Source organism: Oryctolagus cuniculus, chromosome 13 (assembly GCF_964237555.1).
Source record: "Oryctolagus cuniculus chromosome 13, mOryCun1.1, whole genome shotgun sequence".
Classification (NCBI taxonomy): Eukaryota; Metazoa; Chordata; class Mammalia; order Lagomorpha; family Leporidae; genus Oryctolagus; species Oryctolagus cuniculus.
In genome coordinates, this window is record NC_091444.1 from 75,002,347 (window position 1) to 75,029,050 (window position 26,704).

Here is a 26,704-nt window from a genome sequence, read left to right on the forward strand (position 1 = left end):
CTACATGAAAAGGATGGAGTGGGGGAGGAAAATGAGGCTTCCTGAGGAGGTGGCACCTGAACTGACTCTTTGGAGGGTGATAAGTTCATCAGAGGCAGGAAGTGGGGAGAGTTGTGCAGGAATTGGTGGCAGGATGCTCAAACCTTGAGAGACAGACACAATACAGAGGTGATTCAGAGAGCAGGTAAACAGGTCCCTGGTGCTTAGAATCCAAGTTTTATTCAGTGACTTCTAAAGCTGAATTTAAAAAAACCATCAGTGTGGGGCTGGGCATTGTGGTACATGGGGTAAGCCACCACCTACAATGTGGGCATTCCATATCTGAGCACCGATTCCAGTCCCTGCTGCTCCGCTTCTGATCCAGCTCCCTGCTAATGTGCCTGGGAAGGCAGCAGGTGATGTCCCATGTACTTGGATCCTTGCCACTCATGTGGGAGACCCAGATGGTGTTCCAGACTCCCAGCTTCAGCCCGACCCAGTCCTCACCATCATGGCCATTTGGGGGTGAATCACTGGCTGGAAGACCTCTTTCTCTCTGTCTCTACCTCTCTCTGTCACTCTCCTTTTCAAATAACTACAATAAACCTTTGGAAACAAATCATCAATAGCAGAATTTATTCACAAGTCAGCTCTGATTTATTTCTGAATAAGGAAAGGAGTAAACTTACAGAAGCTGGGAAATAACCCAAAGCAAACATCAGATTCCCTATCCTCCCAAGGAGAGGAACAGAAAAATAGAAGAAGTGTAATAAAGACAGTCAGAAGAAACCATCAAAGGAGGTCAAGAGAGGCTCATGTTCTGTGGGCGGGGCAGGGGGACTGAGAGATCACTGTGGAAGAGAGAAGGTGACAACTAAGAGTCAGATGCAAAAAAATTAGAAGAGTTTCTTGTCTAAGGTGCTTAATTCTAAATCCTGGACATCTCCATCATGTCATGCAGTTTAATTGAGTTTATGACTCTAATAGAAAAATTTCTACCTATGCTTCGTTGGGCTTCCTTCCCTAGGGACCAAGATGGTGAGTATTTGTTTTGATTTACAATACTTTCCTTTTATACTTCATGCTGGTGTTAGAGGCTACACACAGAGGAAGAGGAATCAAAGATGCTGGTGAGTGGATCACAGTGGGTCCCAACATCTTTAAGACTTGTACCATGGATTTTTGCATGTCAGATCTGTAATGAGAATAACTCAGAATTAATCTGTTGACACAATCAATTGAAGCTTTTTGCCTAAAGAGGGTCATGTCATAAAATGTAAAATACACCTAATGGTTTTCTCAAACTTCAATTCTATGTACCTTTAATAAGTACTTTTATTTCTTGAAGCTACTCAGCAAAAAAGTAAATGCCTATAATGACCACTTTTTCTTATCATTTTGTATTCATATTGGCTCAAAAAAACATATTAGTTCATTTTGCATGAACTCACCAGTCAAGTAGATACTTGTAGGTAACATTGCAGAACTCATTCAATTAATTTAATTTTACACAGGCTTAAAGGCAATAGGTATGCCTGAATAAATAAGGAAATCAATGGTTTTTTGGCATGAAATCACCTCAGGCAACTCAACATGGAAATAGACAAAAATGGTGATATTCAAGCTTCCAATCCTCCACCTAGAGCTCTCCCAAGAACAAGTGACAATGAAGAATCACAGATATGAAGAATCTCTTAATATCTTAAATCACAACAAGAATGACTGTATAAACTCATTACTCACACTCACTGAATGTACAGTGTATCAAATGCCCTCAAGCAAAAGATCCAATAAGAGTGCAGCACTTAGAATCCGTTCTGGAAGGAAGCATCAAACATATACACACCACCCACATACATAAGTCAAGAACGCAAATGCAGTAAATGCACCGCATAACACTATTGTACTAACCTTTAAATAGATGCCAATCTGGCAATAGATGTTAAAAATAAATATTCAGTAGTTCTAGTACTTGGAAAATCCAAGTCAAATATTCTGTTTTTTAATAAAAGGGGACATTTTCCATTTCCAAACTCCTTCTTTTAAAGACATATTGACCTTAAATTCATTCATTAAGGGCTGATTAATTTTTCCAAGCACTACATATCAAAATACAATTCTCATGTTTTCTTTAATGCAGTGTTTTCAAAAGCACTTGAAGACAGGAAATAAAACAGGCTATAGGAGGTTCTAAAGCAAACTGTGCAAACTCCAAGCTCAGCTCTGAAATCATAGTGAATGGGTCAAAAATTCTCATTTCATTACTGATCTAAACCCATTCATACTACATCATGAAGCTGCCTGGTTTTGTGCTTCTGTCTAAAAGTAAATATTCAGTGACATTGAGATAATCCTAATAGTTTGAATTTATAAAATTTTTCCAAGGCAAATTTACTTATGTCTTAATTGACCAGTGGCTAAAACTGATCATGTCAATATACTGTTAGTGTTTAATGTCCATTATATTTTTTTCACTTATCCATAGTTCAAGGAAAATTTGAGAGGCCAGTGTTGAGGTGCAGCCGGTTAAGCTGCCACCTGTGAAGCCAGCATCCCATTTGAGTGCCAGTTTGTGTCCCGGGAGCTCCACTTTCAACCCAGCTGGGGAAACAGCTGCAGATGGCTCAAGTGCTTGGGCCCCTGCTACCCACATAGGTGACCCGGATGAAGCTCTAGGCTCCTGCTTTGGCCTGGCCCAGCCCTGACTATTGTAGTCCTCTGGGGAGTGAAACAGCAGATGGGAGACCTCTCTCTCTCTCTCTCTCTTTCTCTCTCTTTCTCCTCTCTCTCTCTGTCTTTCCTCTCTCTCTGTAATTCTGACTTTCAAATAGACAAATAGGGTCCAGCACTGTGGCTCAGTGGGTTAATGCCCTGGCTTGAAGCTCCAGCATCCCATATGGGCAGTTCCTCTTCCGATCTAGCTTGCTGCTATGGCCTGGGAAAGCAGTGGAGAATGGCCCAAGTCCTTGGGCCCTGCACCCGCATGGGAGACCCGGAAGAAGCTCCTGGCTCCTGGCTTCGGATCGGCGCAGCTCCAGCCGTTGCGGCCAATTGGGGAGTGAACCATCAGATGGAAGACCTCTCTCTCTCTCTCTCTGCCTCTCCTCTCTGCGTAATTCTGACTTTCAAATAAATAAATAAATCTTTAAAAAAAATGAAAGAAAGAAAGAGAGAGAGAGAAAGAAAAAGAGAGAAAGAGAGAAAGGGAGAGAGAGAAAGAGAGAAAGAAAGAGAGAGAGAGAGAGAGAGAGAGAGAAAGAAAGAAAGAAAGAAAGAAAGAAAGAAAGAAAGAAACTGTTCTCAAACTGCAGTTTCATACACAAATTTATCCCTGTGAAGTTGGTTATAATCCATATATTCAAAAAAGGATTTATTGAGTGCTTAGTAGATATCTGGCACTACTCCAGTTAACTGGGATAGAATACAGCACTAAAGACCTGAAATGTTTGTTCCCAAGGAACATATACATTCAAATACATCTTGTGAATAAGTAAATACAAGATGGGGCAATGCTAAGTGCTAGGGAGTTGGAGGGACTGTCTAAGAATAGTATGAGAACTCTAATTTTAATAGGGGCATCAGGACAGACTCCATTGATAACCCTAGTGACTCAACCACATTTGATGGAGGCACAATAGCTCCAGCCACCTGCAGGGCAGGAGAGTGAGCAAATCAGGGATTCTTGTAAGCATCAAGTGCTCTCTTTTGTTGTCGGATTTTGTAGTTTCGATAGCTGCTGTTGCTCTCATTCATGATTTATTTAAAATTTTTCTTATATGTGTGCTTAACAGAGAAAGAACGCAATCAATCCAAACTTTCCATTTGTTGTTCAGTAGATATTTGTGGGTGATAACACTATTTCTCAGCTAGATGATTAGACCTGGTTTCTATGAGTCACAAAACAAATCACAAGACTATGGTTATTTATTCGTTCATGAAATATTTATAAAACACCCACCACCACATGCAAGTATTGTGCTAGACCCTGAGAACATGAGGAAGAACAGGCCACAGCTTATGTCTCAGCTGAGCTCACATTAAAATTCCAAATTCTAAGCACTAAATCGCTCCGAAATTTCTCCAACATTTAGAAAACTGAGTAAGAGCCACGAAATAACCTCACGCTGGCAACTTGTCTGGCATTTTCAGGACGAAGTTAACACATCATTTGTAATGTTGCTAAATATCTGATAATCAAGGGGATCACTGATAGGCAAGTTCCAGAAGATCTTGTCCCCTGAGTCCTTCCTGAAATTTGGGCAAACGCAAACTCTTAACAGCTTTAATAAAATAAGAATCTGGGCAAAGACATAACTTTGTTTGTGTCCTTTCTAGAACTAAGGTCCTTCACACAGAGAAAGGACACAGTTGTTGCCATTCCATCTAAGTCCTGGGTAGTAGACTTTATTTCTCAGTCTTTAAGTTTAATGTTTGCAGCAATATGTCAAAGCCTTCCAAAGATAAATTAGTCAGCACTTTATCACTTAAAAATGTCTTTCAATGCACTTTTCATCTTTTTTCAATCTTTAAACTCTCTATGCTTAGGTGTTTTATTTGTACAATGAAGGTAGAAACATTATGATTCATTATTAAGGGGGAAAAGGTGTTTTCTTTTGTTTAGATGTAGTAATTGGCAACAGGGAATTGGTGTTTAAATCTACTTGGACTGACATTTCAATATTCTTTTGAGCTTGCAGCTGTTTGGGTCAAAAATATATTTAGGAAAGGAATTATTTCATATTTGAACAGTCTGTCTTTCCCTTCCCATCCAAAAAAAAAAAAAAAAGGAGATACTAAGGAAATAAGCTTTTCCCTTAAAGCGAACATTTTTTGCCTTCTTGATAAATTGTAAACCAGAGTCTTTAGTTCTAAGAGAAAATCAGTGTGAAAACAGATCATATTTTATAATTCCTGACACTGTAGAACTTAGGGGGAAGGAAGTATCCCTCAGGGTAGACATTTAGAGGAAAGAAGGAGAAAAATTAGGAAATAACAACTGAAAGGGGGATTTTCACTTTAATTAATTTGTTGTAAAATGCTCTTTCTTTGGTGTGATTTGAGGTGGATTTTACAATCAATTACATAAAGTGAAACATTTAATAAGCACCACGTAAACTCTGAAGCTCTCCACCTGGGCTTCACACATGCACTTTATTACCTGGATGGTAAACCTAAACAAATAGATTTATAATGGTTTGTAGACAATTCCCATGCAATAACTGTATTATTAAATCTAACGCGTTATTAAAGGTTAATTATATTTTAAATTATTGAGATTTAACAATGATGTAATATATGGGGAAGATATTTATCTTCTTCTGCTTGTACTATAATTACTAAACCTCAATGAATTTCTCTCTTTAATTCTGCCATTCTCCTTGCTAAATAGGCTGTCTGATTGAATCCTACGCCTACAGCCCAAGATGATTCTCCCTGCCTTACACCTTTAAAGTCTTCCTTATCCACCTCCCCTTCTTCATCTTTACCCAAGATCTTGTCAATATCTTCAAAGAGAAAATTGTCGCTTTATGGTGAGAATTCTCACCACTCCCTTCTCTTCCCAGTGCCCTGATTCTAAACTTTGAAATTCTGTCTAACTTTGTCTTCATCAAGGCCATTCATTAATGACCTGTTATCTTTTCTAGCCTCTCCTGTATTTTGTCATTGGTATTTTGCTCCCATTCCTACCTTTGAGAGGTGTTGATTTTTTAAAATCCAATCCCAAATTAAACTTCCCTTGCTGCATTTCATGTTGCCAGCATTTCATCTGTTTCTTTGAATACATACAAGCTCCTGAGATACATTATGCCTTCACTACTTTCATTTTCCTGTCCTAAAATAGAATCTAGTTCCTATCCTCTGGTGCTAAAATCAGTATTACATAATTAGGTCTCTTATTTACATTTCCTCCTGCCTTGTACTTTTCAATTGTCTCACTGCAAAAGTTCAGTGATCTTTTTTGCCATCTCCTTCCATCCGTCATTGTCCTGTGGCTCCTCGTCATTCAAATACAACAACCTTTCTTGAACACCTATTATGTGTCAGGCACGCTTCTGAATTCTGAGGCTAAAAGACTAATTCTGAAAGAATGACACAGTCAAAAGTCCCTACCGAAACAGAACTTGCAAATGGAGAGAGACAATAAAAAGTATATAAAATAATAATAAGTAAAAGGTATTACACATTCCAATAAGCAAACCAAATTGGATAAAGTAATAGAAAGTGACAGAGGGGCTGAGTTTTTTTTTTTTAAGATTTATTTATTTATTTGAAAGGCAGAGTTACAGAAAGAGAGTGAGACACACACACAGAGAGAGAGAAAGAGAGAGAGAGATCTTCTATCCACTAACTCACTCCTCAAATGAAGCCAGGGGCCAGGAGCTTCATCTGGGTCTTCCACATGGGTAGCAGGTTCCCAAGCACTTGGGCCATCTTCTGCTGCTCTCCCAGGTGCATTAACAGGGAGCTGGATCAGAAGTGGAGAGGCCCTGGGACTCGAACCATCGCTCATATGGGATGTCAGGATCTCAGCCAGCAGGTTAATCTGCTATGCCACAGTACTAGTCCTCCACCCTGGCTGGGTGGGGAGGAGGTGGGTGGTATTTTGACATAAGTTAAGTTATCACTTGGGACACCCTTAAACCATATCAGAGTGCTTGGGATTGATCCAGCTTCCTGCTAATGTGGACCCTGGGAGGCAGCAGGTGATGGCTCAAGTAACTGGGTACCTGCCACCTATAGGTGACGTGAATTAAGTTTCCAGCTCCTGGCTTCAGCCAGGGCCAGCCTTGGCTGTTGTGGGCATTTGAGGAGTGAACTAGCAGATGGGAGATGCATGTGTTTGGGTGTGTGTGTGTGTGTAGGTGTGTTTGCCTTTCAAGTAAAAACAAATACATATAATTAATTAATTTTTTAAAAAAAATTTTAAGCAAAGTGACCACAGCAGAGAGTCACCAGTTAGGTAAAATGTGTAGCGATGATTTATCTGAGGAAGCAGCCTTGAAGTCCAGACCCAAGTAAGGAATCAACTGTGTGAACAGAAAGCAATGGGAAGATCTGGAAGAATGTTTCAGAAAGTAAGAATGGCAGATTCCAAGTTCCTGTTGCAGGAAGAAGCTTAGTTAAAGCCAGCATTGCTGCAGCATAGTACAGCCCGGGGAGAGAGTGTGTGTGGAAAGCTGGGAGGTAGACAGTGCCAGGGAGTGTGGATTTTGCTGCAGCTCTGCTACCTTGTATTTGTTAAGCTCAGCCCTGGCAAGCCTAAATAAGGTGCCTCCAAGGTTTCAAAGTTTGGTGTTTCCAGACTTCAATAAACCCAGCCCATGGTTTATCCAGTTCCAGAAATAAGGCACATCCCCTTTCCTACCATCAGCCATCTACGGCAAAACGCTGGAGTCCTTCTCCTGCCATTACCTGCTTTCAGGTCACAGGTGAAAACCATGGCACTGAGAATCTGGTGGCCCAGTCTTCTCAGCCCCAGTGGCTCCATCCTTGTCACTTCAGTCCCATCAACAAAGTCACAGCTTGGCTTGGGTCTCTATTGTCTGAAACTGTCACACGTCCAAGAGACTGGTCTCACAGCGCCCTGCTTGGCATCAAAACCACCTTCTCTGGCATCATTTCTTCCATCTTTTCTGCTCTTTATTCCCTTGAGCTGGGACCATCTCCTTTCTCTTCCTTTTCTATCACCCATTGGGAGCCTTCTGGCTGCACTTGTATCCCTCCCCAAGCTCAATCTACTGCCTACCCCCTCAGAAATGCCGATTGCTTATTCCTAGAGTTCCTACAGTCCTTGACCAATCAAGGCTTCCAAACCAACATCCCATGATCAATTATTCTACTGGTTACTTCTCCATTCACATTCGCAGCCAAGTTGCAAAATGCTACAGCAGAAGTCATGAAATGAAGCTCATTGAGTATTGAGCAACAAGTTTCATCTTTGATGATGCCTTCACTCTTCTTCAGCAAGTCGATTACCGATCTCATTGATTTCCTGTCCTAATCCCAAAAACACTGCCTCTAGTCTTTACTGCTCTCCCTAGATCCCTGTACTGCATCACCTCCACCACCTTCTGAAAAATGACTGGGCCTCCAACTCAGCCCTGGCACTTTCCCCTCAAAAGGCCTCTGAGTTAATCTGTGTCTCCTTGCATCTGACCTCAGAGGGCTCAGTGTCTCTCAGAGGGTGAACACAATGTAAGTGCTGAGCTAGTAAGTCATCTTATGCCTGCTCCTTTCCACACTTCTCATCACATTCCCTCAGGAATTAAGTCCATCAAAACATCCCCTTCTCTCTTCTGTCTCAGTCTGTCCTTCCCTGCTGGCTTTTTAAACCATAAAATAATAAACTGATTCACATCTCAAATGTCTTTCAACCTTCAGTGCAGTCTATTTGCACAGCACTTAGTAACTTCTTGATTCTATCACTCACTTTCTTCTGATCACCACCTTCTGGGCATACTCTATGTTCCCTCTCATTGATTCCCGCTTTGCTCACTCTCACACTAGCTTCTGCCTCCCAACCAACTGACACTGCCCACCCAAATGACCATCGAATGTGTAAGTCCTATCACCTTTTCTCACTCCGCATCCTTCACAGCTCCCTCATCATGCTGGGAACAAGCGAAAGGCTCCATGGATTTTCAGGGAAGTAGGAAGGAAAAGATGGGTTTTGTAGGCAAAAGCAGACTGAGTTTGAGTTCCAGCTCCGCTCCTTAAAGGACACGCAATCAAAGTCACTTCATGCCTCTGATTTTCAGCTTTCTCACCCGTCAACTGGAGTATCAATGTCAGCTTTGCAAAGTTGTTAGGAGGATTAGAAATAGGAAAAGTGCCAGACTGAATTCTTGGGAGCTATGACTATTGGAATAGAAGCCAGTTTTTCTTTATTTGTCTGCTGCCTGGTTTCTTTCATGATTTTCCAAGCAAATATTTCTAGGTCATCTCCTATGTTTTATGATTCGATGCTCTCTCCAACACAGGGGTTCTCCATGGTTCGCTGGCTCTTTCCCTAGTTCCCTCACGGTTTCTGTCATTCTGTCCTTTCCAAATATACTTGTCCTTATCTATTTACAAGCAATATAAAAATTCTTGCAGACTCTAAATTTTATAATGTAAATTTGAACACAGACACCAAAGGTATTGAACGAAATGCACCAAAATATTACCATACTTAACTCTTCCATTCGCAGGTGACTTTGTTTTTCTTCATACCTTCCAACACTTTCCAAGTTTTCTATCAAGTACATTGCTTATGTAATAACAGAATACATGCATTAAAGATACACACGAGATACAAAACTATCTTTGCATCCTTCTGGCTCTCCTACTTAGCTGATGTATCGATTTTCACTATTAAGTCATCGAGTATTCTTCCTCTGAAGCCCCCCATTTTCTTTGTGATTGCTCTAAAGTTCTGAGATGACCTGTTTTCCCAAGAACAGGGCACGGAGGTAGTTGCCGGGTGCAGAGGTAGGGTTGCACCTGTAGCCCAGGCACGTCTGCATCTCACGAGGGGACTTGTAGCTACACGCAGAGGATGCTGCCAATGGTGCAGAGGCCTCCAAGGCCTGGTGCTAAGGACATTGTTCTAATTTAAATGGTATCAGAGTAAACAGGATGCTACATGCACAATGAAACTTCTCAAGCCCTTACCTGAAGCGATAAGGCTGAAAGCATAAACATCACACATAGTTGAAAAACGAAACCTGTGAACAGTTCCAGGGCTGGGGTGGGATCCACCACAACCATCTTACCTTTCCGTGGGCAGGAGCAAAGAGAAGTGGATTGCCATATGGCAAAAATTATTTCCCACCCATTTCTTCCAGGGAACCCCCACACACATTAAAAAAAAAATCCCATATTTATTCAGTAAGTCAGAATGAGCAAGGAAGGAAAATAAAAAAAGAAAGCTCCTGCCAAAAGCCTAAGGTTCCTATTTAAAAAAAAAAAAATTCCCCAAAGTATGCCGGTTCAGCCACAGCACATCTGGGAATTGTTTGAAGGATAATGACAGTAATAATTATGATTACTTACACTTAATTCTCCCTCACAGGGGCGTTGTGAAGATTAATGAGTTAATGCGCATAATGTGTTTTTGGTTCCTCGATGAAAGCGGCCCTGAAAGCCCAGATTATTATTCTGGTTATTATTGTTTATATTGGGGCGCTCCCGTGGACAGGCTCCCTTCACCACCTGTCCACTCCGTTCCCATCAGGCAGTACAACCGCTTCCCCAGTGAACAGGCCACCGGCTCTGAAAGCCGTCACACTGGGCAGGAATCCCCCTCATCGAGAAAGGAAAAGGCAGAGGCAGCGAGCGGAACCACTGTCAGTGACAACCCAAGTTCCCTACACTCCACTGCAGCACACAGACACAGTGAAGAAAGCAAGCACCTGTCCAGTAGGAAACATATTGAACAGTGTACATTTCTTCCAAAATAGAGTGTCTGCAGACAAAGGCATGGATACGATCACGAAACAGGTAGAGAAAGCCTAATTTTAAAACAAAGCTTACAGATTAACTGGACGCTTTATACTTTCAGCCTTATCTCTTCTCAACGATTCAGTTGGAAATCAAAGACACATAAAGCTAAGAGATCAATGGATTCCTATTTAGGAATCACCTTTTTTTGAGTATTACAAGCCTGCTTCTCTTCTGTGCTTAGGCCTATGCCCAAAAGGGTTGGTTGAACAGGACAGAGTTCCTACCCATAAAGAAGATGATTCTTGAAAGATAGCTTGTTAATTATCTACACTGGTAGGGCACTGCTTCACCGGCAGCTCTACCTCCGAGAAGGCAAGGATAACACATTCTTTAAGATAGTCTCTACCTCAATCTTCAGTTGCAAATAGAAATGGCATATGATATTTTCAATCGTGGGATGTATTTGTAGGGCTAAAACAACACGGAGCCACCAGAAAGATCGTCTTTGCTTGGTGCATACAGAAAAGGCGAACGTGCACAATGTGTCTTTAAGATGCTCAGTAAAACATAAATGCATCCAGTTGTCCCAGAAGAAAAAGGGGGACACAAAGGTTTCCTTTGTCCCTCTGCTCCGTAACTCATTTATCCACTGGAAGCAGAAGGGTTGTGGATCTTTGAGGGGATGGAGGAATTCAGGAGAAAAATCAAGACCACCTTTCTCTGCCTGCCCATGGTAGAGGCTGCTGACTGCCATAGTCACTCCTCTTTCTTCTGTGGGGAAGAGCACCGTGCGGCCAGGAAAAAATGACCACACTTCCCAGTGTCCCTTGCAGCTACGCGTGTCCAGGTGACTAAATTCTGGGAAGAAAAGTTGCAGAACTATTGTGTGGGCGCTGAACGGAGCCAGCAAGAGTACTCTTTCAACCTTCCTCATTTCCTGGTTCCTGCTGGCCCTCAATGCCACATGACAGCAGCAATTCTAGCAGCTGTTATGGACCACAGACTGAGAATGGAAGGCACAAGAATGTCCACAGCCAGACGTCTGGAACCTGTGGAAATGTTATACTACATGGCTGTAGATGGTTGCAGATGGAATACAAGTTACTAGTCAACTGACTTTAAAACTGGGACATCACCACAGACTATCTAGATAAGCCCGAATTAATTCCAAGAGCCCTTAAAAGGGAAGAAGGAGACAGGAAAACACACACACACAGGAATGGTAGAGCCAGAAGGACTGAGTCCAACACGGCTGCCTATGAAGATGGAGGAAGCAATCAGAAGCCAAGCATTGTGGGCAGCCTACAGAAGCTGCAACAGCCAAAGAAACATACTCTTCTTTAGAGTCTCCAGAAGGAACACAGGCTGAAAGCTGGCTCCGTGGTTGTAGCCCAGCGAGCCCCATTTCAAAGTCCTGACCTCCCGCACTTGTAGGATAATACACTTGTCTTGTTTTAAACTGCTGGAATTTGGCATTTGTTGCATTAACAGTGGGAAACCGATCTACCAGCACTGAGGATGGCAGAGCCTGGGTCCCTGAGGGCTTTGTGAAGTTTCTGTAGCAGCTCTGGATGACCTCACTCCTGCTGTCTTGTCTTTGGTGTTTACGCCACTGACCCTGGGCATTTTCTCTCTACTTTCTTTATTGATGCGCTACATTTCAGAGATGAGAAGTTCAGACTCTCTGAGGCTGGTGTTGTGACACAGAGGGTTAAGTCACTGCCTGTGATGCTGGCATCCTATTTGAACACCAGCTCAAGTTCCAACTGCTCCACTTCCTATCCAGCTCCATGATAATGTGCCTGGGAAAAGTGGTCCAAGTGCTTGGGCCCCTGCACCCACGTGGGAGACTCAGGTGGAGTTCCAGGCTCCTGATTTTGGCCGGGCCCAACCCTAGCTATAAAGGCCATTTGGGGAAGTGAACCAGTGGGAGGAAGATCTTTCCCTTTCACTCTCTCTCTCTCTGTAACTCTGCCTTTCAAATAAATAAAACAAATTTTAAAAAAAAGATCCTCTAAATGTTAAATGATGTACTTAATACTGTTCAATTACTTGTTTTGAATCAGAAGTAGAACCCAAGTCCCCTAACACTCACACTTATGATCCACCCAGCTGTGTACAACAGCAGATCTCAAACTTTAGCTTGTGTTAGGATCATCAGGCGGGTTTATGGAAACAGAATTTGCTGAATCCCAACCTAGAGTTTCAGACTCGTGAGATTTGGGCTGGGACGTGGAGACAACACTTTGAGGACACTAGTCTACCTCATCAATGGCCTGACTTCTAATGAGAACTTCTCTCCCATTTCCAAAGCCCGGCCCTCGTGGCCATTCATGCAGAATATCATGGCAGCTTCCTAGCTGGCTCCATTGTCTCCAGTGCTAAATACTCTCTCTGGCCACCCTCCCGCTGCATCCAACTTACGTTCATCATGTCATATTTCTGCCTCAAAACCCTGAGAGTCTCCTATTATTTATGCAGTTAACTCCAAAGCCCTCTGGAGAACTTTGGGGCCTCCATATTTGCCTTCTCTACCCCCACCCATGGCAAGCCACCATTCCTCTGATCATCCCCATGAAGAGGGGTTAGAGGCCAACAAGACTGAGAGCACCCGGAGAGAGCTGGCCAGGTCAAAGCCTTTGGCAGATCCAAATTAGAAACAAAGAACTGTCCGATTCTCCATGGGCTCCCCAAGACAGCCAAAACCCCTACCTCGGGGAACAAGGAAGCAGGTCCCCTGTGAGCACTGCACAGCAGGTTCTGGTTAAGGGAGGCAGCCCTGACTCCATGGAAAGTCGGGATGAGGTGAGAACATACTGTGCATTTCAGCTAATGACTCCAAAAAGGGAACGCAGCCAGGACAACCTGAGATTGTTTGTGTGCTGTTATTCGGAATTTTGAAAGAGGGCAAACTTAGAGGAAATTGGCAGCAACTTCCATGGAGCTCCAGCCAAAATGGCATTCTGTCCCTGCCTGAAGCCGAGTAAGGTTGTGTGCAGCGGCCCAAGCTTCTCTTTGTGCAAGCAAGGATCGGAGGTGTGGCGCCCAAGGGAGGCAGTGGGAGGCAACTTCAAAGTCCCAGAAGGAAAGAGGATTCTCTTTGGGGCAGAAGAGACGCAACTGAGCTAACACTTCTAAGCCTGATGCGTGTTGAGGTCTTTGTTGATCTTTCAAAATCAGGCGACAGAGAAGCACAGTATTAGCTGGGCCTGCACCAGGGCTTTGGGTACCTGTACCCAAACTGAGGGCTGTTTATTAAGAAAGAGACCTTATCAACTGTGGATGCTGTATTTTTCTCCTGCTTCATTAAAACAAACCAAAACTTGGGCTTTCGCATCTTTGTTCTCAATCTAGTCTATTTTCCTCCAAACTTTTCCTTCCTATTAGCTAATCGTGTAAACTCTTCCTCTCTCTAAATGTGATTTGCTGCAGCTTGGTCTTGAAATTTTTTTGAGAGGCAGACAGACAATGCTGTCATGCACTTGTTCACTCTCCCCAAGTGCCTACACAGGCCACGGCAAAGCCAGGAGTCAGGAACTTAATCCAAGCGCTTCCCAGGGTCTGCATTGGTAGGATGATGGAATGAGGAGTCAGAGGTGGGGATCAATCCCAAGCACTTTGGAGGGAGCCGTGGGAGTCTTCACCACTAGGCTAGTGCCCAACCGGAGGCTTAATTCCTAATAGTCTTATTTAGTCTACAACTAAATTGTTTGTAACAACTCCAAGCTACAGAGTGAGACGCGCAACGCTCCCACACACCAAACCCTACAGATGCCTTCTAGATGGTCAAGAGCTCTTGCCTTTGGTTAATGAATCTTCCAACAAATACTCTCTGGGCTTCCAATGTTTGGGGACTGTCCTGAGCCCATCTGTTTCATGCTTTGTCCCAGGAACCCTTTTGTACAGGAAATGGTTCAGTGTTTTTAAAAAGAAGTCCCTCCCAGAACGAACTACAGGAGGTGGCCAGGCCAGGCTGATGCAAAGAGATTTCCGACTTATCAGCATGTTTTGGAGAAGGGAGACACAACAGCAAAATTTATTAGAAACTGAAGATAGATATAAAACATTATTTTTGCCAAAGTTCTCTTCCCTCATACCCATTGAAGCTTTTTATTCCTAAATCCTCCATTCCTTGCTTCCTTCCCTCGGATACCTACTGTTCTCACCTTCTCAGAGCCCCATGATGACTCATCTCTGCACAATTTAAGTGGGAGGAAGGTGCAACCCTAGCCTTGAGTAATTTTAGTGAACTTTATATTCCCTTACCTGGATTTAATTGTGGGAAGATAACTGGAAGATCTCAATTCAAAAAAAAAAAAAAAAAAGGCAGAGAAAAGGAGACAGTTCTAAACAAGAACATACACTCTCATGGAGAGCTGGGAGGCAGGAGTACCCATGGCAGCCATTCCCAGAAAACGTTTCAGTTAGTAGGCTGCAGGGGAACACACCCTGAGAGCCATGGCAATTACCTCCTAGCTATTTAGGGTTTCTTTGAGTCCGTGTTGGGAGGGAAGAGGGGAGAGGGTAGCTGACTTGTAAATGAAGTGGAGGGTGGAAATTCCAGGTGAATTTAAAGCACCTGGCAAATAAGCATCACTTCTCAGTGCTTCCTTGTTTTGGCCCCGGACTGGGAAGCCATCCCCTTCCTGGCTCTCGCATGGAATTTCTGTGTGGTCCTGGTCTTACTCAATTAACCTCTCTCCTTCTGCATTTCACCATGTGTATATAGGTATAGGATCAACTTCAAAGAGGTCCAAGGCCTAATTAAGGTTTCTAAGGTGCCTCAAGATTCTTGCATGGAAAAAAATAAAACCACCACCTGTATGCCTAATCTGAGACGGCACGACAGTATGTGGAAATTATTACTGTTCAGCGTGACTCCATCTGAGAATATTTGTCGAACTCTTCTTCTGGGGTATGAGAAATGTCAAGTTAGTAAGAACAACTTTCTTGATGGCCAGCGCTCTCTCGCTCACTCTCTCTCTCTCTCCACATACACATATACATAATTTATGTGTTTATTTTTTGCAAATCATCAGGCTACATTAAAAAGCAACATAATTAACAAACAATGAAAACTGAGTATGAATTAATAGAAAGTATAATGTAATTAATGGCTTTGGGAGAGGAAAAGTCACTTATAAGAATACCCAGAGTCTCTCTTCCTTACCCCAGCTCCTCCCAAGAATCAAAGCTTCTCCCTTCCCCGACCACCCTGCTGTCTCTATCCCCCATCAGTGGCCCTGCCCAGGACCAGATTAATCTTGGAACTCCATGGGAACATTGATGTAATGATGACTCTTTTTTAAAATTTATTTATTTATTTGAAAGGCAGAGTTACAGAAAGAGAGAGAGAGAGAAACTTCCATCCTGTGGTTACTTACCAAATGGCCCCAACAGCCAGGGCTGGGCCAGACTGAAGCCAGGAGTCTGGCACTCCATCCAGGTCTCCCACATGGGTGGCAGGGGCCCAATCTCCTTACTCAGGTGCATTAGCAGGGAGCTGGATGGGAAGAGAAGCAGCAGGCCTGGAACCCACACTCTGATATGGGATGCTGGTGTCACAGGCAACAATTTAACTCACTGCACCACAACACAGGCCCTGTAATGATGCTTCAGGATCAGATTACAAAATAAGTTCTCAAAATAATCACTCAAACTCTTTATTAATTCCCATCGTCTTTCCTTGAGTTTGTTCATAAAGTCATCTAAAGGCCGGCAGTAATGTTAAGCTCTCCGGTTGTTGCTCACCTAGGCTCAGTGGACACCACTGCCATATTTGCAAAGGTTTTGTGATTCTATCCTAAGACAGATTTTTGCAGGCTCAGATGTTTAGCCTAGTGGCTAAGACACCCACACCCTACCTGAGAGTATTTGAGTTTCAATTCCAGCTCCGGCTCCCGATTCCAGTTTCCCACTGAAGTGGACCCTAAGAGGCAGTGGTGATGGCCAAGCAGCTGGGTTCTTACCACCCATCTAGGAGACCTGGATTGAGTTCCTATTCCATCTTTGGCCCAAGCTCAGTCCCAGCGATTGCAGACATGGAAGAAGCAAACTGTGGAATGGGATCTTTCTCCCCCTGTTTTCTCTCTCTCCCTTTGTCTCTTTTTTCTCTCCATTTCTCTGCCCCTCCAATTTTTTTTTTATTTAAAGGAAGAAAGATATATTTTTCAGGTTTTCTTTCTTATTACCTTTAAACTGGAAGACAGTTTGGTAAAACCAAAACCTGCATTTATGTGTTCACTTATATAAGCATAAATTTAACACGTTGAATTCTAAGTTAGAAACACTGTGCATTCCTGGCTTCAAGGGACCTGACAGACACCAAGACAATGCCAGTAAGTAACCGTGGATGGTCATTGTTGAGCATGCTCTCAGAAGCTATTTGCACAGTAGGAGAGAGAGCCGTGCCTTTAAGTTTCGTATTACAGGGGCATTATTTGTCAGGGATTTCTAAATTCCCCAAATTGGCACAAGGGGAAAATGAGCTAATGAAATTAAGTTGGTTGATGCTGTCTGTTCTTTGTGATGTATACTTCTTCTTTAAAAGATTTATTTATTTATTTTAAAGGCAGAGTTAGAGACAGTGGCAGAGAGAGAGAGAGAGAGAGAGAGAGGTCTTCTATCCTCTAGTTCACACCCCAAATGATCACAACAGCCAGAGTTGGGCTGATCTGAAGCCAGGAGCCAGGAGCTTCTTCCAGGTCTCCCACATGGGTGCAGGAGCCCAAGGACTCGGACCAGCGTCTATTGCTTTCCCAGGCCATAAGAGAGAGCTGGATCAGAAGTGAAGCAACCAGGACTCAAACTGGTGCCTACATCGGATGCTGGCCCTGCAGGTGGCAGCTTTACCTGCTATGCCACAGCACCGGCCCCAAGATATACTTTCTTTACTGTATGTTTTAGGACCTCTGTTACCCTCCCCTAACCTCACCTTCCTATAGATGGAATTTTCTTAATCTCTCTGTTTTTCCCTATATTCCCACTCCCTGGAGCATTGAAGACAGATGCAATAAGATAATGTATTACTCGGAGTACTCCAAGAAAAAAATCAATAATGTTGGTATAATATGTTGTAATTTATAGAAGTATACAGAGAGATTCATTATAAGGAATTAGCTCACATGATTATAGGCTGGCAAGTCCAAAATCTGCACAGTAGACCAGTAGGCTCAAGACTCAAGAGAGCCAGCATTGCAGTTTGAGTACCACAGCTATCTGTTGTAGGACCAGAGAAAGCTCGTGCTGAAGAGAAAATATGAAAGCTACCAGCTGGAGAAACCTCTCTGGCCTGGGGACAGTCTTTTTGTTCTGTTCAGGCCTTCAACTGATTGGGTAAGTGCCACCCACATTAGAGAGATCATTCTGCGTTCTCTAAGTCCTCTGATTTAAATATTGATCTCATCCAAAGACACCTTCAGAGAAACATCCAGAATAACGTTTGACCACATATCTAGACACCTCATAGCCCAGCCAAGTTCACACAGATAGCTAACCATTACAAATCAAAAAATAAATAAATGAACTCATGCTAACACAATGTTTTAGTTCATTTTCATATCCCTATAGTGGATTTAGAGCTATCTCTCTGTCTCATCACTATTTCATAAAATTATGAAGGAATCATAGATAAATGGCAAGAGAACAACTTAAATTACCTCTTATCAGTTTTATGCTGCCTACTACCATTTTGGATGTCTTTATTTTTCTAATTCAAGAGGCAAAGACAGACAGACAGGAAGCTCCCCCAAATGCCCACAACATCCAAGGCAATATCTGGGGAGCTGGAAAACTGGGTACTTAATCCAAGTCTCCATATGGGTAGCATGGACTCAACTACTTGAGCCATCTTCACTACCTACTAGGTCCTGCATTGGCAGAAACCTGGAATCAGGAGCCAGAGCCTGGATTCAAACCCAGGCACTCTAATATGGAACGCAGCATAGAGCTGGTGATAAATTGGCTTGAGAACATAAACATGGCTACAAAATCATTCCTACTCAAAGAATCATAGGACTCAGTGCACGACAGAAACCACTGAATGCCAGATTAACATAACAGTGTGAGACGTCCTACCAGGACAGACAAGGATTGTAGACTAAGGGCTATCAAAGCAAAGAGAAACAGCTTTCCTTAATTTGTTTCATTTACATCGTCGTCATCCTACAGATCAGACCTGAAATATGCTCACCATGGATATACCTGGTTGTTGTTTCACAAAGTTACCACCATGGCCAATTGGTGAACAGACATGAGAGAAATGAAAAAGACACGGAATGCAGTGCTGATATTGAAGTATAATTAGCATTTCTATGGGTGGTATCTGAAATTGAAAACCAGCCGGGCTGGTGCTATGGCAGATGGCAGGTAAAGCCACCTGCAGTGCCAGCATCCCATATGGGCACTGGTTAGAGTCTAGGCTGCTCCACTTCCAATCTAGCTCTCTGCTAGGCCTGGGAAAGCAGTGGAAGATGGCCCAAGTCCTTGGGCTCCTGCACCCACATGGGAGACCTGGAAGAAGCACCTGGCTCCTGGCTTTGGATCCACCCAGCTCCAGCCATTGGAGTGAACCAGCGGATAAACATCTCTCTCTCCCTCTCTATCTCTCTCTCTGGCTCTACCTCTCTGTAACTCTGCCTTTCAAATAAATAAATACATTTTTTAAAAAAGAAAAAGAAAGAAAAGAAAAGAAAAGGAAAGGAAAGGAAAGGAAAGGAAAGGAAAGGAAAGGAAAGGAAAGGAAAGGAAAGGAAAGGAAAGGAAAGGAAAGGAAAGGAAAGGAAAGGAAAGGAAGAAGGAAGGAAAGAGAGAAAGAGAGAAAGAGAGAAAGAGAGAAAGAGAGAAAGAGAGAAAGAGAGAAAGAGAGAAAGAGAGAGAAGAGAGAAAGAGAGAAAGAGAGAAAGAGAGAAAGAGAGAGAGAAAGAAAGAAAGAAAGAAAGAAAGAAAGAAAGAAAGAAAGAAAGAAAGAAAGAAAGAAAGAAAGAAAGAAAGAAAGAAAACCGGCAACTTTTTTCATCTCAACACTTTTGAGCTAAGATTGACTTAATATCAGAGTTGGCAATCACACACTCCTCCACGAGTACACTGCAACCTACTTAACGAGCTATGTGACAGCTCTCCTTGATTAATAACTCCATCCTCCGTGGTCACCAAGAAACCCTTCCCCAGCCACACATGCTGCCAATTTTCATACAAGTCAAGCCTCCACAGTTAAAGTGATACAAAGCCCAAAAGAAAACTGTTCTCCTAGGGTACAGACGGTGATATCCCAAACAATCAGAGACCATTCTCAGTAGCAAGTTGAAGTACGTTACAGGAGGCCCTGCATATATACCTCTTCATATCCTTACGCTGCAACAAATTGTTTTTTTTTTTTCAGATATCAGACCTAGAAACATAAAATTTTGTGTTAGAAATGTTGACTACAACAACCTCATATAGATGAAGAATCAGAAACCAGAATAACTTGCCAAAAATGGTGTGGTTAGGAAATGATGTCATCCTAACTATATTCTAGATTTCCTAGTCTTCCAAGTCGATCATACTCTTAAGTGGAACATGAATTAGGGATGCCTACATCTTAAAGGCTAGAACTGGGGCTGGTGCTGTGGTGTAGCAAGTGGGGGCCACCGCCTGCAGTGCCAATATTCCATAAGGGAGTCGGTTCGAGTCCCGGCAGCTCCATTTCCAATCCAGCTCTCTGCTGCTGCCTGGGATAGCAGTAGAGGATGGCCCAAGTCCTTGGGCCCCTGCACCCACATGGGAGACCTGGAAGAAGCTCCTGGTTCCTGGCAGCAGCAGCGCAGCTCTGGCCATTGCGGCCAACTGGGGAGTGAACCAGAGGATGGAAGTCCTCTCTCTCTCTCTCTCTCTCTCTCTGCCTCTCCTTCTCTCTCTGTGTAACTCTGACTCTCAAATAAATAAATAAATCTTTAAAAAAAGAGGCTGGCATTGATGCAAAGGGATTTCAGAATGTTCATGGAAAATGGAATGAATAAACTATGCTCGTTTTCCATGAATGTCTAGAAGGCTCTTTGTGAATACCACTTACACTGCCCAAAACATAGGCCCAATTTACACTTGATTTGCTCTTATACCACTATTGGCCTACAACACATGAAAAATCATAAGAAATTAGAAATATTGGAATTGCTCTGTTGTGATCACACCATTGTCAGCAGTTGGAAATATGCAGAATTCTGACTGAAACATAACCCCCTAAAAATCCTGAATTCCATGAACATAGGAATTACATCTGATTCATTTTTGTCCACAGAACTTAGCAATGCCTAACAATAGACTCTCAATAAAGCTTTGTGTATTGGGGGCCAGTATTGTGATGCAGTGGGTTGAGCCATCAACTGTGACACTGGCATCCTATATTGGAGTACCTGTTCAAGCCCAGCTGCTCCATTTGTGATCCAGTTCCATGCTAATCTGCCTGGGAAAGCAACAGAAGGTGGCCCAAGTGCTTGGGCCCTACCTTGCATATGGGAGAACTAGCTGGAGTTCTAGGCTGCTGGCTTTGTCCTGGCTTAGCCCCTGCCACTGAGGCCATTGAGGGAGTAAACAAACAGAAGATTCCTCCCTGTCTCTCCCCACTTTTCTGAGATTCAAATAAATAAATAAATCTTTAAAAAACAAACACTTTGTGAACTGAAGGAGCAGCTCTGTGTAGATCTTCAAAACAACATTGGTTCAGAGTAATAATCATATGAATGTGTCACAGATACTCAGTACACACCTCTCTGCAGGTTGCAGTAACAGGAGTTGCTGGCATTCACTTGCTGAATGATAACACAAACCACACCTCTGTGATCTGAAGGTTGATGGCCTTCTTAAGAAAAAAAAATGGAATGTCTTGGACCAGGGGAAGCAATTTCTCTCTTTCAGATCTGCTTTAAAAATCACATTTGCCTACCAAGTAACATAACCCTTTCTGTTGTCCTGATCTTCATGAGTGTGTGACTTGTCACCTTCTAGTTCAAAATTCTTCAATTCTTAGAGAGAGAGAGAGAAGCAAATAGACCAATTCCTCCATATAGGACATTGGGAGCTAATTTGCATTTCTAAGAATTAAGCACCACTACTCAGAGAACCTTGGGTATATGACCAAATGTAAGACAAATCCAGAAGAAATAAGCTAGTGCATGGAACAGGGCTGCCCAACAAGCAGGACACAAAACCGTGCAAGGCTTCTGGGGAGTCCTTAAAGCAAATAAAGGGAAAATAAGCATTAAGACTCCAGACTGTGGGACCGGCGCTGTGGCTCACTTGGTTAATCCTCCGCCTGCGGTGATGGCATCTCATATGAGTGCCTGGTTCTAGTCCCAGTTGCTCCTCTTCCAGTCCAGCTCTCTGCTGTGGCAGTGGAGGATGGCCCAAGTGCTTGGGCCCCTGCACCCACATGAGAGACCCAGAGGAAGCTCCTGGCTCCTGGTTTCAGATCAGCGCAGCTCCCACCGTTGCGGCCATTTTGGGGGGTGAACCAACGGAAGGAAGACCTTTCTCTCTGTCTCTCTCTCTCACTGTCTATCTGTCAAATAAAAAAAAAAAATCTACCTAGAAACAAACATTTAAAAAAAAAAAAAGACTCCAGATTGTGCCTGTCATCACCTCCCAAGCACCTATTAGGTGCTTAAATGGTGGAGAAAAGGACATTATGATTAAAAATCGAGATTTAAAAGTCATTTCATGTCTTGGAAAAGTCTTCAGTATCTTAATTGTATAAAAGCTTAAAATGTGCATATGTCCTGTTCCAGTTGTGTACTACTGTGCAGCAAACTCCCGCAAAACTTAGGAGCTCCGTGCAATGACACATTTGCTTTGCTCATGGGTCTATAATTTTGTCTGGGCTCAGAGGGAACAGTTCATTGCTCCTCCACTTAGTGTCAACTGGGGCAACTTGTCAGGTGGCCCTGGACTCATCTGAAGTCTTGCTTGATCAACAGACCTGGCCGATGATTCTGCCTCTGGGCTGGGAGTCTTGATCCTACTCCGTACGAGTCATTCCATGCAGTCTTTCTGCAAAGGATAGTTTGGGCTTCCTCACAGCATGATAAATGTATAGAACGGCAACTGTTCCAGCAATGAGAAAGCCAGGAAGGAGCTGACCTGCGTATTTAAACTTACCCTCCGAAACCACACAGAGTCGCTCCCACCGTAGTCTCAGGGCTCCCCAGGTTGAAGGGGAAGAAGAAACGATTTCTCAGTGGACAAATGCCAATGTTACCTCGTGAAAAAAAATAGAGAGAATGGGATATACATTAGTGTGGCCATCTTTGTAATGCACTCTGTCTCACACACACACACACACACACAAACATTGATGGTAAATACACTAACATGTTAGCAGTGATTCTCCTTGAGTACCTCAATAGTGAATTGTCTTTATTTTCTTCCTGTTTATTGTCCAAAACTCAGCAATAAACAATAAAACAGTAGCATGTACTCTGGTAATCATAGTACTCTGATCAGCAGTTCTGTGCAGAATATCTGCTTGGATGAGGAATGGCTGGAAGTGCAATGACTTGATACTAATAAATACGGGATCCCAAGATCTTCTCGCCCAGGAGTATGTGTCATTCATTTTTATATATTCTAAGCTAGACTTCTCAAAGACAATTCTGATATATAGGGTATTTGTGGGGGCCGGCGTGGTAGTGCAGTGGGTTAAAGCCCTAGCTTGAAGCGCCAGCATCCCATATAGGTGCCAGTTCTAGTCCCGGCTGCTCCTCTTCTGATCCAGCTCTCTGCTATGGGCTGGGAAAGTAGTAGAAGATGGCCCAAGTCCTTGGGCCCCTGCACCTGCGTGGGAGACCCAGAAAAAGCTTTTGGTTCCTGGCTTCGGTTTGGCACAGCTCTGGCCATTGAGGCCATCTGGGCAGTGAACCAGCAGATAGAAGACCTCTCTCTCTGTCTTTAACTCTCTCTGTAACTCTGTCTTTCAAAGAAATAAAATAAATCTTTTAAAAAAAAAGAATTTGTGGTTTAAAATCCCCATAAAAATGTTCCATTGTTCAACATGTTTGAGAATCTTTGATACTAGATCTTATTATTGAGGACACTATGCATGTGAGCATTTAAAGACTTTGAGATAGTCTGCTGTAAAGACACCATTAGTCCATTTGAAACTTATTCGTTTTAATTAATTATTTATTTTCTTATTATCTATTTGAAAGTCTGAGAGAAACAGACAGTTTTTCATCCATTGGTTCACTTCCCAAATGCCTGCAACAGCCAGGGCTAAGACAGCAAAGACATGAACCAAGAACTCAATCCTGGTCTTCACAGCGGTAATAGAGACCCAAGTACTCCCGCCTTTGCTTGTTACCTCCCAGGGTGCACATTAACAGGAAACTGGAATTGGAAGCAGAGCCAGACTTGAACCCAGGCATTTAATATGCAAAGCAGGCATCCCAAATGGTGTCTTAACTGCTGAAACATGAACTCTTTTTTTTTTTTTTTTTTTTTTGACAGATAGGGCTAGACAGTGAGAGAGAGTAAGAAAGGTCTTCCTTCCGTTGGGTCACCCCCCAGAATGGCCGCCACGGCCGGCGTGCTGAGCCAATCTGAAGCCAGGAGCCAGGTGCTTCTTCCTGGTCTCCCATGCGGGTGCAAGCGCCCAAGCACATGGGCCATCCTCCACTGCCTTCCCGGGCCACAGCAGAGAGCTGGACTGGAAGAGGAGCAGCCGAGACTAGAACTCGGTGCCCATATGGGGTGCCAGCGCCGCAGGCAGAGGATTAACCAAGTGAGCCACGGTGCTGGCCGCAAAACATGAACTCTTGAGCCTCATTCTTATACCAACTATGAGCTGAAAACACAATAGGGATATCTTGCTCTAAGCTAGGATTTCTCAACCTCAAAATGATTGACATTTTGGGCTGAGCAACTTTTTGTTAGAAAGAATTGCCCTGTGTATCGCTGGCTTCTGCCCATTAACCCACTAGACGCCAGTAGCAATTCCTCTCCCCACTCTGGTTGTGACAACCAAAATGTCTCCAGGTGTTGCTAACTGCCCCCATGGAGCAAAATCACTCCCAGTTGAGAATCGCTATTCTAACCTAATAAAAAGCAAAACTTCATCACTCGTTAACTTTTCAATTATATAAAAAAAGAAAGAAAGAAAGCAAAGCAACTTTTCCCAGACAATGTTAGCGGTGAGTTGAAAGCTGTTGAGCTTACAGTGACTGGTAGGTGGCTTCAGAGGTAATCTTCAAAACCAAGCACTTCAGTGACTTACCCAGATCCTCTCTATTGGGAAGCCAGTAAGGACAAAGCCAAGAATAGTTGCTTCTGTCATTCTATTTTGGAAAAGCTATAGTCAAGTCACACATATTTGGCCAAACCGGCAAAGTTTATTCTAAATAAGTATAAAGTTTGACTTCCAGAATTTTTAAAGACATACAGATTTTGTAACTTTAAAAACCTATGCTGAGGTTACTGTAAGATCAAGTGAGTAATTTGCTTTAATAAGTATATACATTCTCTCTCTTTTTCTGCCTCTGCCTCTCTGTAACTCTGCCTTTCAAATAAATAAATCTAAAAAAAAAAGTATATACGTGATTAACAAATTGCTTGTATGGAAATAAGACCTGCTGTTTAAAATAGTTGACTTACCTAATAATCTTACTTACAAAGATGTAAGTGTTGAAATGCATTCAAATTTTATATCCAAATTGATAAACGTCATGAATCCATAATGGCCAAATATTCAGAACTACCTGATACACCCTCTCTTTTTCTTTTTTCTTTTTTTTAAAGATTTATTTATTTATTTGAAAGTCAGAGTTACACAGAGAAGGAAAGGCAGGGAGAGAGAGAGAGAGAGAGTTCTTCCATCCGCTGGTTCACTCCTCAACTGGTCGCAACAATCGGAGCTGCGCTGATCTGAAGCCAAGAGCCAGAAGCTTCTTCCAGGTCATCCACAAGGGTGCAGGGGCCCAAAGACTTGGGCCATCTTCCACTGCTCTCTCAGGCCATAGCAGAGAGCTGGACGGGAAGTGGAGCAGCCAGGACTCGAACGGCCACACATATGGGATGCCGGCACTGCAGGCAGCGCCAGCCCCACACTCTCTTTTTCACAGACTCTTCAGCTATGGTGGAGATAATCAAGTGCTCTAAAATTAGTTTAAAACAAACAAAGGAAGCAAGAGAAAAGGAAGCTAGCACAGAGCTGAGAATTTGAACAGAGTGACATTTTCTCCTTTAAGCATGTGTAGCCAGACTTCTCTGGAAGTCACCTCTAAGACCATTCCCAGCGATCTCTGCCAGTTGGTCTCCACCCTTGTGCAATCCCCTCCTGCAAAGTGAGGGTTGCGTTTGTGACCTGCTCCTAACAAATTAAGTGTGGCAAAAATGATGGAGTGTCACTCCCGAAGTTGGGTTGCTAAAAGACTTGCTACCCCATTGCATTCTCTTGCTGCTGCATTGTGGGCTGCCCTACAAGGAAGCCCAGGTGCCGTGGGATGGAGAGAAGCCTCCACCATCAACCAGCAGGGGACCGCCACCCTCAGTCCAGCTCCCACAAACAACAGAACCCTCCCAAGAAGCACATGAAGACACGGAAACCTGTCCTCTTTGGAGCCTCCAGAGGATTCTATAGCCATGATTGAGAGCTTTACTGTGAACTGTGAGAATCTGAGCCAGAACCATCCGCATAAGCCAGTGTTGAATTCCTGACCCACAGAAACTGAAATCATAAATGTGGTAGCAAGTGCCACTAAGTTTGGAGTCATTTGTTACACAGCAATGGGTAATATCATGGGAAGAAATCATATTTTGAAGGCACATGCACTACACCCCGTATGCCTCAAAATGTGACTGTATTTGCAGAAGGAGCTTTGAAAGAAACGTTTAAGCTAAAATGAGGCCAGTAGGGTGAACCTTATTCCAATCTGACTGGTGTCCTTTTTTTCTTTCAAGATTTATTTATTTGAAGGAATTATAGAGAGAAGGACACATACACACACACACACACACACACACACAGAGAGAGAGAGAGAGAGAGAGAGACTGAGACAGAGAGAGAAATCTTCCACATGCTGGTTCATATCCCAAATGGCCACAACAGCCAGTGCTGGGTCAGGCCAAAGCCAGGAATCAGGAGCTTCTTCCAGGTCTCCCAAGTGGGTGGCATGACCCCAAGTACTTAGGCCATCTTCTGCTGCTTTCCTAGGCACATTAGCAGGGAGCTGGATTGGAAGTGGAGCATCTGGAACACTAACAGGTACCCATATGGGATGGTGGTGTCCCAGGCAGCAGCTTAACCCACTACACCACAATGCCAGCCTGTTGA

At 43.2% G+C, this 26,704-nt stretch overlaps 1 long non-coding RNA gene across 1 annotated transcript in view; it reads right to left on the bottom strand.

Moving 5' to 3' along the window:
• Positions 1–201: 201 nt before the first annotated feature.
• Positions 202–26,704, bottom strand: part of LOC127483586 (uncharacterized) — a 49,270-nt gene continuing 22,767 nt past the window's right edge. Inside the window, exons 2-4 of the long non-coding RNA XR_007910014.2 lie at positions 22,537–22,636; positions 15,789–15,907; positions 202–1,174 (exon numbers count right to left, since the gene is read on the bottom strand). This is a non-coding gene — a long non-coding RNA (uncharacterized lncRNA). The remainder of the gene's footprint in view (positions 1,175–15,788; positions 15,908–22,536; positions 22,637–26,704) is intronic.